Source organism: Amblyomma mixtum, chromosome 3 (genome assembly GCF_055824585.1).
Source record: "Amblyomma mixtum isolate Tamu chromosome 3, ASM5582458v1, whole genome shotgun sequence".
Taxonomy (NCBI): domain Eukaryota; kingdom Metazoa; phylum Arthropoda; class Arachnida; order Ixodida; family Ixodidae; genus Amblyomma; species Amblyomma mixtum.
This window is the reverse complement of record NC_143014.1, coordinates 216,124,586-216,138,261: the sequence shown is the minus strand read 5'-3', so window position 1 is coordinate 216,138,261 and position 13,676 is coordinate 216,124,586.

Here is a 13,676-nt window from a genome sequence, read left to right as displayed (position 1 = left end):
GCCGAGCACCATAGCCACTGAGCCACCGCGGCGGCTTTTCGCCCTTATCAGTTAGAAAGTTGGTTGCATAAGGCTTGAGGTATAGTGCCCTCAGATGCGGAATGTGCTATTTTTTAATTGTTGTACCACGTGGAAAAACAGAATTAATCGCATTTTATGCAACATAGCAAAAAATGTTATATGCAACCTTTCTCAAAGTACTTTTAAAAGGACCACATTACCCTCGTTTGACACTTTATTTAAAGAAACTGCTACCCTGAATCACTTCTGGAGTAGTGAATACAAAGTGGAAAATGTGAAGCCAATTTCACTGAGGCATACGCCACGTTATTCTGCCCAGATGGTGCGCACAAAGTTTGGAAAAGCTACGAGATGCTGCTATATTTCGTCTATATTAATCAGTTTCCAGATGAAGTGTTTTCTTGATGTACTCGTAGATAGCTGCGTTTCGCTGTGATATCTACAGAAAATCTCTAATAGTTTGTTCTTTTTTATGATTTTTAAGAGTGATTTATTTGTTTCCTCATTTGTATGTTTTTTTTTATGTATTGCGACATTGCGTAGAGATTGTTCCTAAAAATTTTCTGTTCCTACAGCCGGCCCTCGCCCTACAAGCCCGCCTGTGGCTTTGGCACGTCCGTATATCATACCTGTATCTGCAATGAATACATACTATTATTAATAGTTTTATTACACAGCCTGTATTGATTGATTGATTGTAAAACATTTTATTCGCCGGGAAGAGCTTGGCAAGAGGTCGCGTTAAGTGGTCGAGAGTACATAGCCCTCGACGACTTTGTCAGCCCACTCCACCGCCAAAACTTGCGTTCTGGGTCACAGCCTGTATTACTGCCGTGTTTGATGCCATTTGAAACCCCCGCGTATTAATTTTGCTTTTTTTTTCGCTAAAAGCTTTTGTGACATTTTTTTTTCTTCTCGCGCTAATGCCGAACGTCTCCGAAAGGGATGTTTTTGTTTGATCGTCATTGATATACGCCTAAATATTTGTTGTATTTTGGACTGCACATATGCCTCCTGAGCTGTTCCTCACTGCTGCCTTTTAAAAATGTCAACTGATTCTTGCCAAGCTGCGTGTACAACTTTTAGTCCTACCGAGATAGCAGTACATGCCCTGGAAATCCCTGTACATTCCCAAAGTAATTTAATTGAGCCGATTTAGCTGTTGCTTCTCCTGCATTCCAAAGCGATGCATAATTTTAGCACGGCAGCTAATAGGTTCAAAGGGACAGATGTTTTCTAACTGGTACCTGCATCCTCTGAAGTGGCTTTATAACAGGTGGCTGGTATCGGTCTACGCAAGACATGACTCGTGATGTAACTCGCGTTCTGGGTTGACACCGTCGCTCTCCATCAACAGACGTAGCTTTCTAGCTGACATTAGCTGGAATGTCCAACTGCATCCACAAGCGCATTATGAATTTCGGAAAAGACAGTGTAGCGACTGTGAGTTACTGGCCCAAGTCATCGCCACGAACGAAAGATGCTTCCTGCACCAACTGCCGGATTATCTCAGCGCGTGAGGCACCTGCCACGGACACCGCTCGTGTAAAGCGCCTGCCGACGCTATCTGCCCTACTGTATCTCGTCTTCACGCGCTCTCTGGAGAGTGTCTGAAAAACGTCACATCGGAAAGCCTAGGAAGAAGAGATGGAAAAGGCACCGCACCGAAAATCTAACCACACGATTAAACAAACAACTTTGGTGGTCCTTTGTAATGATTTCCAACAACTTTACCTGCTTTTTTATTCTTGGTCCCCTTCCTAATCAGTTCTTTAATATCCTGCCACCTCATCTCTGCCCTGTTTTTTCTTTTTTGTTGGCCGCGGGTCGAGGTAGAGGTTATTGCTTGCTACGGATGACGTTTATTACGGAGCCACGTTGCATACTCTTATTGCACTTCAGCCAAGGGATAGGTAAGGTACACATCGTTCAGCTAGACAGATTAGTTGTCTGCAGCCATTCCACTCCCTCTTCTTTTCCATCAAACAATAACTACCATTACCAAAACTAGTATGCAACAAAAACAACAACTATCTACTACTACTACTGCTGCCACTACTACTACTACCAGTACTACTACTACTACTACTACTACTACTACTACTACTACTACTACTACTACTACTACTACTACTACTACTACTACCTGGTTCAGTGGTTACGGCGCTCGGCTGCTGACACGAAAGACGCGGGTTCGATCCCGGCCGCGGCGGCTGCATTTCGATGAAGGCAAAATTCTAGAGGCCCGTGTGCTGTGCGATGTCAATGCACGTTAAAGAACCCCACGTGGTCGAAATTTCTGGAGCCCTTCACTACGGCGTCTGTCATAGCCTCAGTCGTTTTGGGACGTTAAACCCCAATAAGCCAATAAGCCAAGACTACTACAACTACTACTATTATTACTACTACTACTACCACCACCACTACTACTACTACTACTACTACTACCACCAATATTACTACTACAACATTGGTACATTTGTCTTCTGAAACGCTTATATATATACGGCCTGAACATAAACTGCTAACCCTCGTTGCAGGGCACAGAGTACGGCGCACGTCGCTATGTTTGAAGAGTGGATGCTTCCCCCCCCCAAAAAAAAAAAAAAAAAAAACAGGCTGGCGTTCTATTTGACATCCGCGCTCATCGTTTGCACTGTGTATGGAGACGAGCGCTTTCCTTGTTGGGCATCTCGCTGTTAGTGTCAGCATGCTTTTAACGCTTTCCTTGTACTTGATCCATCTGTTTCTACCGCCAGGTGAGGATCTCGGCGCGGCATCTCTTCTGACTTCAAAGAGACTGTGTCAACAAAGAGGAGGAAAGAAAGTTGCCTTCTCCCCTTCGCGACGAGCAATTACGGCAGAGGACCCCACGCGTTCAACGTGTGCCACACCTGCATAGTCCTTCTGCCAGGGGGGACAGACAACGCATGAGCCGCCTGCGCTGTGGAGCGTGCAACGAATGGAGCTCCGCCGTCCAAACACAGCTACAAAACGCCTTTTTTTTCCTTTGTGGGAGTGCACGACCACAAGAGGAAGCAGTTACCCTGACTCAGCCAGAGTTACTAGACGTTGGACTAAGTAGCGTTGCTGCGGAAGCGATAATAAGGGACCTTAAAGGGACTATGAAATTATATATATAGGTTAGGAAAAGTGCACGAGTGATCGGTATTTCATCACTCGTCACCGCACCACGAAAGTTTTTAACCTAGCTTCATTAACATCGTGGAGATCGGTAAAAATGATGCTTGTCCTCTCCCCCTTCAATCCATACACGCCGACGTGCCAGAAAAAAGTACGTAAACCGGTCGCAGCTGCACCCCTCCGCACCCCGTCTATAGTCGGATACAACCTAAGTCTGCAGTGAAGCTCCGCCCACATTCAGCCTCGGCGTACAGAATTCCTCCACAACGAAAATGCAGTCCGCTGCTTAAACGTTTCTTGTTACCTAAACAAGAAGCTTATCACAAGAAAAAAATTATGAGCTCTAGAATTTTGATACATGGATTGTTTGATATAGCCAAACATTAAAAACCTGATTTCGTTTACTGTTGCAATTGGCCAGCGGAGTAATGCAAGACGCCGCGGACCGCGGTCCAGTGTTAGCAACTGCTGTTTTTTTAAGTTGTATTCTACTATAGTCCTATCCCACCGACGCCACCTGGGCACGCCCAGTGAAAAGGCTCGTCCAGATTGCCTACTGACATCATCGGGGTAATGGAAGCGCGGTGAGGTGTCGCCCTAATCAATTGCGAGCTACTGCGAGCAGAGCTTTTTAAAAATCGTTTGTAAATTATAGGGTTCACGCAGAGGATTTAAATTCGACTCGAATAGTCACAAAGACCACCTCAACAGATGTGTTGCACTAGAATATAACCATCAAAATCATTTCAGGGTCCCTTTAACGCTGGTTGCCCTCTGAGATGGTGACAGTTCCTTCTCCCGTCTCCCTCTCTGCAGGTGTTGGTGACCTGTCTTCGAGCGTAGCTGCTTGCTACTCCTGCGGCCACTTTACTTTCTCCACCAAAAAGACAGACACGGAGCTTGATAAACTCCTTGATGCGAGTGGTTCCCGAGGATGCATCCAGCAGCTGTGCGATCGGACTATAGTGAAAGAGCTGGAAACTACAATTTGGGGACCTACGGAACGAGGACCCTTTTACAGGAGTCTGCCAATGTGCGCATGGAGTGCTGCTCCTACTATATTACTTGTAAATGCGTGAAGCAAATTCCTCCTGTACAGTCCTAGCCTCAAAGCACTATCTGCGCCCTCAGCTCATTCTCTTCCAGCCAAGACTTTGCCTTCGTATGGAGGAGGCCCAGAAAAACCAAGGCCCTATCTCTAACGTCACTTTTATTCCGCCTGCGACTTTGGTTATTACGGTCACTGGTACGCATGATTTATGCCGTGGCCTTTTGTTACCGCGTCGGATCGGCTTCATGTTTCATCCACGGCCTCACGCTGTTGACGACGTGCCCTGTCTCTGATTTCTTGCCCGCTGTCGGGCCTGCCCTCTGCGCTCGTTGTTTGTTGCTTGAGTTCCGCACCCTTGGCCCGCCCTTTGTAACCTGGCAAGCATTCAATCTTATTGGAAAACTTTCAGAGTGAAAGTTTCTCTGGGGCAGAAATGTAGCAGAAGAATGAAAAATCTGACCTCATGCCTTGTAACCAAACTAATGGATGGTGCTTTAGTCCTACATCGTTCGAGAGGTGCGAGCAGCATGCAAAAAAAAAAAAGAAACAGACAATATAGGCGGCAGGCTTAATTCTTCCGTTACGGTCACTGTAGACCGATTCCACCTGCTCCAGCGTACAACACACGTGAGTCGTCCGGATCATCAGACTAGGCGCGCCTGATTCGATCCTCTGATGCCCACCTAAGATGAGCGAAAATCTGAGCAGCTGCTCGAGCTCTTCTAAGAAAAAAAATTGAGCTCGAAATTTAAAGGGCCACTGAGGATAAGCCATCCCAATATTTGTTCTTGGTAATAATCAATCCTAGGGCTCTTTCTGGCTCTATTTTCCTTTGTGCGGCATCAAAAGACGTATTGGCTGCCCGTTTCTCCGCCCCTTAATTCAAACTCGTGACGTCTACACCGAAATGGGCTCCGTGATCACCGTTTTGAAGTGAATGGCGCTATGACAAAGCCTCTAGGACCCGTGCTTAAAAAACTGTGTTGACGCACCACAGTTGACTTGCGAAGTGGGTCGGTGATGGCGACATCTGTATTTCATTTTCTGGCCTAAATTTAATAAGTTATAAGGCCTGCATTTTTAATTAAAGCATCGTTTTTGTCCTTAAAATGCCGTAATTTAGTGACACAGGTGAGCTTACATTTCGTCCTCAGGGTCCCATTAAAGGTGCGCGAAAAATGCGAAGACAACGAAGAACCACGTTGGCTCTTTCGTGGTATGTAGTGTCGTTTTTGTGTTTCTTTCTCAACCGCCCATTTTTCGAGTTGCTTTAAGTTTCTTGATGACTAAGTGACTAGCCCACGTCGAAATTATAAAAAAACAGCCCTGTCGGGCTCTGGCTCGTGAAAAATGAAATTAATCCCAAATTCTAATGCGTGGAGAATGTGGCCAAGGTCGAAAAAAAGCAGAGTGGAAGTAAGCATACAGGGCACGTTGGCCCAAATAATTTAGCTTTATTACGAAACAATTGAATTTATGCATGTTAAGACTGGCCACGGGTGCATGGAATGACAAACTTGACAAAAACAATAACAAACGTTTATTTCGCGGTTCGTGCCCGGCCTCCAACTACGTCTCTTTTTGCAATTTTCCAAACGCGAGATTCCCTCTTTACGTAACGCTAGCGAGGACTGGCTAATGCATGCTTGCTTCTCTTGGGAATTCGATAAGCCTCGGTGACCTCCCTAACAGCTTGCAGTCGATGCCCAAAGAGAATGCGGGACGGAAACATGGGATGCGCCTGCACTTTATGCAGTGGCAGTGGGATATTATGAGAGGCGCTAGAACGTTTTCTAATGGATGAGCATAACGTTGATGCACTTCCCTTGGTCCCCCCGTTTCGTCCACGTATTACATGGACGCTTGAGCATCATCATCATCATCGCAGCAGCCTGTCTACGATCACTTCAAAACAAAGGCATTTCTTATATATATTTATTTATTTATTGATTGGTACATACTGTCAATCCCATATGGGATTATAACAGGAAGGGCATAAGTTGAACAGTCTAAAGCACAATAAGGCAAGCAAGCATAATACAAAGGTAAACACAGCGTTGTGGGGGTAAGATGTTTAACAAGAAACTCAAGAATAGAAGTAAAGGGGTATAAACTTTTAAATGGACGGAACAGAAAACAGTAATCATGGAACAGAACAGACACTGGAAGCCAATGAATCAATATTTTAAAAATAATAGGCAAAAATGGAAGGTAATGCAACGGAAGAACATATAGGAAAGCACATACAATGAACACGATTTGTGCCTGACTGGAAGGCGGGTACATATGAAAAGTACGTCAAGCATTTATTCCAAACCCAGTTGGTGTTCGACGAGGGCTGCAAAGGTATTTAATGATGAGCAGCTTGTGATGGTTGGGTCAAGGGTATTCCATTCGCGTATGGTTAGTGGGAAGAATGAGTGTCTAAAGCAGTCGGTCCGGAAAGTGTACTCGTTTAAAGTATGAGAGTGCTTATGGCGTGTGGGCCTGGTATCTGTAAAGGATAAATATTTGGAAGTGTCAATATGCAGCTGATTATTGAGCAACTGGTGCATGAATCTAAGACGTGCTAGTTTGGCTCTCTTCTGCAAGGTAAGCATACCAGCTTTATGGAATAGGTCAGTTGGTGAGTCAGTTTGGCTATATTTATTAAAAATGAATCTGATTGCCTTCCTTTGTACTTGTTCTAGTTTACTTACATGTTGTTTAGTAGAGGGAAACCAGACAGTATTAGAGTATTCAAGTATTGGCCTTACAAGGGTATTATAGGCTAATAGTTTTGTCTCTGATGGTGCTAGTTTCAGGCGCCTTCTCAGGAAGAAGAGTCTTTTTAGAGCCTTTGATGTAATGTGAGTTATATGGGAGCTCCATCTAAGGTCATGGGATATGATTACACCGAAGTATTTGTGTTCCACAACTTGGGGGAGTAGGATATTGTTAATGACATACTGAGATGCTGATTTTTGTATTTTCCTGGTTATTGATAACGCGGCAGATTTTTTTACGTTGAGGTTCATTTGCCAATCGTTACACCATTTATTTACTGCTTCAAGGTCGTAGTTCAGAGCTACATTGTCTGCGGCTGAACTGATCTCGCGGTAAATAATGCAATCATCGGCAAAGAGCCTAATGTTAGAACTAATATTTGATGGTAAGTCATTAATAAAGATGAGGAACAAGACAGGGGCTAATACGCAACCTTGTGGCACTCCGGATGTTACAGGCACTAAGTTCGAGTTTTCCAGGCTAAGTGAGACGTATTGTGATCTGTTTGTTAGATAGTCTTTGATCCAAGTAACTATGGGGCTATTACCTAATGCAGATTCCAGCTTCATTATTAGTTTACAATGGGATACGCGGTCAAATGCTTTCGAAAAATCTAATAGTAATAGGTCTATTTGTCTTTGATTATCGATACTGGAGGATAAATCATGCACTAATTCAATTAGCTGCGTAGTTGTGGACAACCCCCTTCGAAATCCGTGCTGTAATGGTGATAAGATGTGTTCCCGTTCCAGGTATGTCGTTATATGTTTTAGGATGATGTGTTCCAGGAGTTTACAAGTCGTGGAAGTGAGTGAGATGGGCCTGTAGTTTGCGACATCATCCTTGTTTCCGGATTTGTGTATCGGTATGATTTTTGCAATTTTCCACTCATTCAGAAGAGCACAGGATGACAATGATTTGTTAAAGATTATGCATAGATATTTGGCTGTCCATTCGGCATACCTCTTAAGAAATGAGTTCGGCAGGTTGTCTGGGCCTAGTCCTTTCTTTGTGTCTAAAGCAAGTAATAAATTTAGTATTCCTGACTCGGTCACAGTGAGTGGTTCTAGCTGCTTTTCGTTGCTGTAGTTTAGGTGTGGAGCAAAACCGTTATCTTTAGTAAAAATCGATTGAAAGTAGTTGTTTAGGGATGTGGCAGTAATATGGTGTACTTCTCTTGAGCTTTCAGGTTCACTCTTTTTAGGGTTTATATAATCCCAGAATTTCCGGGGCGCACGTTCCAAAAGCTTGGGTAGGGTTTTTGCGAAGTAGTTAGTTCTGGCTGCTTTGATTTTTGATTTCATTGTTTGGATGGCTATTGTAAGTTGATTTTTGGCTTGTGGATTTGATTTCAAATGCTTTCGCAGTCTTTTCACCTTCCTCTTGGCGTGAATGATGTCCCGCGTAATCCATGGATTTTGTTTCTTTGTTTTCTTTGTTTTAGCTGGAACAAAACATTGAATGCAGTGCAATACAATTGTTTTGAACCTAAGCCATAACATTTCAGTGTCTCTTGAAGCGTTGGAAGATAAAACCTCGAAACGTGAGAATTCAAAATTCAGGTGACTAGAATACTGGTGTCGTCTGCGTTACAAAAATCAGGGTATAAAATTTGCGTTTGAGACGAGATTACGGTATCATGAACGGGGACATTGCATAAAACCAATTTGTGATCAGATATCCCGTCTAGGGTTTCAGTTTGAGCTTTGTCAGTAGGAAAATGATCGCTGAGAAATATTAAGTCAAGGATGTTCGATGCGAGTCCCTGTGATCATGTGGGTTGATTTACTACTTGTGATAGGTTGAAGTTGAGCATGAAATCAATGATTATTTCGGAGGAAGGAGAATTAAACTCTAACGTCTGCCAGTTGATGTCAGGGAGATTGAAATCGCCGAGTAGTATTAATCTGGACCCAAAAGCATAGCGACGCATGTAATTATATAGAGACAACATACAGTCACGATCGGCTGTAGGGCTGCGGTAAACACATCCAACGGTAATGCTACGTAAGCCAAAGATTAGTTTGCAAAATAACGCCTCGACGTTTTCGACGTCCGGCAAGACTGTGTACGGTATTTCATTTTTGATGAAGATAGCCACTCCGCCGCCACGTGTTGTTCTATCTTTTCGTATGACAGAATACGTAGGTGGCGTAATCTCAGCGTCCCGGACATCGCATGATGGCCACGTTTCAGTTACGGCAACAAAATCAGGTTCCAGGCACAGTAGCAAGGATTCCAGTGAGTCTGTCTTGTTTATAATACTGCGGGCATTTATGTTTAGGAAGCTTATTTGAGACGATTCGCTTGGCGACGGGTGCGCGACGCCGGTGCATCTGCCTGTTCGTTTTTTTCATTGGGGGGTGAATCAGGCTCCTGTGGAACCTGAGAATCTGTTTCAATAAGTACCTTATAGTTTGTTGTGTCATCCCAACGGTAAAGTTTTCCGTTTATGCGTATTTTATCGTATACCAAATTTACTTTGTCTCCGCTATCCTTATTTGGTTTTGCACACTGCCATATATATATATATATATATATATATATAGTTGCAGCAGGTTTTGTCGTTCAATGGGCCAGGAATACTTGTAGAAGAAGGGGTCACAACATTGCAATTATCTTCATTTAATACCGACAGTTTCCCCCGACCCCTTCTTCTACACATATATATATATATATATATATATATATATATATATATATATATATATATATATATATATATATATATATATATATATATATGTAGAAGAAGGGGTCGGGGGAAACTGTCGGTATTATATATATATATATATATATATACAGGGTGTTTCACCTAAGACTTTCTGCAATTTTTAAAAATAAGCTATTTGAATTAGATGCGCGCTTTTTCTGGCATAGCATTGTCAGTGGTGTAGTACATCATAATTCAACTAAGACGTGCTAACTAGCAGGCTTGTTAACCAATATTTAATAGTTAACTTTTTAACTATTACCGTTCGGCTTCTTAATTAGTTAGAGGCATGCAGCCCACCGTAAGTAATGTCCATATACGTTTTTAGAATTTCGAGAACGCGATTATCCTCGGCGCTGTGGCCCAACAAATTTCGCCTACATCGCGCCAAAATACATGCGGTTTGAGAAGCTTGCAGGCAAAGCAACCTCTCCAGTGAACCTAACTCGTCGAAATAGCCAAAATTTGTTGGGCCACAGCGCCGAGGATAATCGCGTTCTCGAAATTCTAAAAACGGATATGGACATCACTGACGGTGGGCTACATGCCTTTCAATAATTAAGGAGCCCAACGGTAATAGTTTAAAAGTTAACTATTAAATATTGATTAACCAGCCTGCTAGTTAGCACGTCTTAGCTGCATTATGATGTCCTACACCACTGACAATGCTATGCCAGAAAAAGCGCGCATCTAATTCAAATAGCTTATTTTTAAAAATTGCAGAAAGTCTTAGGTGAAACACCCTGTATATATGGGCGTGTTAAGATAAGAACGGTACTCGAGGTCCCATGACCATTTTTTGTTTTCAATGAAATTTTTATTATGATGGGCAAATGTGTCCACACAAAGGAATGAACCTTAGTTTTGCAAGAAGCTTCGTAATTTTCTCGGAAAAAAATCGCATGTCACAAGAGGTGGAGAATATCGTTTTTGGCACTTCGCAAAGTTGCAAGTTTGAAGCCTCATTCCATGCACAAAAATTTTTTCCCGCGCATCAGCATTTTTTCAGACCTTCTTTGCAACTTGTACAATCCGAGAAAGTAAAAAATGTTTTCTTGCTCTTTGAACCTTCCGAGTAAAAAAATTACAAACTTCGCTTCTGGACCTATGCGGTGCAATAAACGTTCTTTTCAGGGCTGCCTTAGGGCAAGATGCCTAAAGATATTCCCACTGAATATTTTTCTCGGTATTTTTCAGCTGTTTTTACTCACCTCAGGCAAGTTCTGTTGTTCTAGACTTGACAGCTAGTTTTCAGTACGGTCTCAAATTGGCCGAAGTTCAAAAACGCCAAAAAAGTGACAACTTTGACTTGGGTTTAAAAAAAAATACCATCATCGAATTTTGTTAAAATTTGCCTGAATAATCCTTAATACATTATAATTTTAAGGCACTAGAAAAGTGTTGCATTATATTGTTTCAAAATATAAAAGTAAACACAAAACTGAGTTCATATTTTTGTTATATACAATTGCTTATTACTGCCTCTTAGAAATAGTAGCTGTGAGAAATTTGATTTAGCACTCATTGAACGTGGTTACATTTTATTTACCCCAATATCCGAACCATTCTCAGTGCTTATAGAGCTTCTATTCGCTTGTTAGCGGCGCTCTTAATGCGTGAAAATGGCAGTAAATTCTCTATTTTGCCTGATTTCATAAGAATTGGCTGGTGGCGGTCAAACGTTGTTTGTATTCTCTAATTTATTCGTCGTACGGTCTATTGGTTCATATAATCGATTTATTAAAGATAGATCATTTATCGGTTCTTAGAAAAATTTTTGTACAGAAAAGTTAATATTAATGCGTTTCTGAAGTCGGCGTTTTCGAACCTGCGTCTATTTACCTCTGTGTTCAGTGGTTCTACAAGGCACTGTAAAAAGACAAGACGTCGTCTCCTGAGGGGAACGATTTATCTGCAAGGTTTTTAATCATGGGGAGTTTTAATCGGGAGGCAATTTAAAAATGTGATGCCGCTTCGTGTGCACATTGCAATTCAGAAAATCGTAACAAGAAATGAACGGCGGCAGTTGATTTCGGTATTGCGCACAGTATATTGTCCAGCACGAAGCACTAACCAGATTACAGTCTCTTCCACTCAGAAGCAGCGGTGGAGGCCATGTAGGATGCACTGCCTTCAGTTGACTGAACCTACTTCCACAGGTGGAGCGTCTGAACTCCAGGCACTTTCTTTGCCAGTTTCCATTGTTCCTTCTTCGCTTCGCAAAAGTCTGCAAGCTCCCCTCTGTGGCAGCTCCAGAATGGTGATGTTCTTTAGTGTTTCTTGAATTGCGTCTACGAAGCCTCCGGCTCTGTGTATGGCCCCATTTGCAGGCTTCCGCAAGTTGTGTTGGGGTGCTCGATGGTGTGATGCTGCGTCATGTTTCCCCAGGAATTGTGCCACTATCCACATGATGGCATTTTCACTTTGGAAAATTTTTTAATGAGCAGCGAGGATGAGGTGTTTATTGCTACATGGGAATACGGTGAGCTAGTTAAAAAAAAAAAAAAAAACTCTGACCGCTTCATCGTTTATAAGCGAATTTCTAAGAGTGGCCATGAAATGCATTCCCTACAACTATATTATATATGTGCACGCAAGAGGAATACATGAAAAAACACACGGCTGCAAGAGAGGTGCAATTGATTTACATTTTGATTTCGCCAAAAAATGAACAGTTGTGCTTCCAGACTCAGTACAAGCGTACCATTGGTAGAAAAAGCAGGTAACCGTGTTTACCTGCGTTGTCATGTCAAGAAAATCGGCTCGTAACTACGCCGTTAATTTCGACGATATGTCTCATGACTCCGCTCATGCATGCTTGGTTCTTTCGAAAATTAAAGCACATCTCGAAGAAAACGCGCCAATCTACACCAAGATAATATATTTGAGCGACGGGGCTCCCGCTCACTTCAGGAATAAATACCAGTTTCATGAGCTGCAGCGCAGTGAATGTCAACGGACGATATTGATGTTTTCGGCCTCTGGACACTGAAAAAATGCTTGCGACGGCGTTGGTGGGCTAGTGAAACATTGAGCATCAAACCACAACTTGCACAAGCCTGCAAATGGGGCCATACACAGAGCCGGAGGCTTCGTAGACGCAATTCAAGAAACACTAAAGAACATCACCATTCTGGAGCTGCCACAGAGGGCAGCTTGCAGACTTTTGCGAAGTGAAGAAGGAACAATGGAAACTGGCAAAGAAAGTGCCTGGAGTTCAGACGCTCCACCTGTGGAAGTAGGTTCAGTCAACTGAAGGCAGTGCATCCTACATGGCCTCCACCGCTGCTTCTGAATGGAAGAGACTTGTGATCTGGTTAGTGCTTCGTGCTGGACAATATACTGTGCGCAAAACCGAAATCAACTGCCGCCGTTTATTTCTTGTTACGATTTTCTGAATTGCAATGTGCACATGAAGCGGCATCACATTTTTAAATTGCCTCCCGATTAAAACTCCCCGTGATTAAAAACCTTGCAGATAAATCATTCCCCTCAGGAGACGACGCTTTGTCTCCTGACAGTGCCTTGTAGAACCAGTGAACACGGAGGTAAATAGACGCAGGTTCGAAAACGCCGACTTCAGAAACTCATTAATATTAACTTTTATATACAAAAATTTTTCTAAGAACCGAGAAATGATCTAATATCTTTAATGAATCGATTATATATACCAATAGACCGTACGACGAATAAATTAGAGAATACAAACAACGTTTGACCGCCACCAGCCAATTCTTTTGACATCAGGCAAAATAGCGAATTTACTCCCATTTTCACGCATTAAGAGCGCCGCTAACAAGCGAATAGAAGCTCTATAAGCATTGAGAATGGTTCGGATATTGGGGTAAATAAAATGTAACCACGTTCAATGAGTGCTAAATCAAATTTCTGCCAGCTACTATTTCTAAGAGGCAGTAATAAGCAATTGTATATAACAAAAATATGAACTCAGTTTTGTGTTTATTTTTATATTTTGAAACA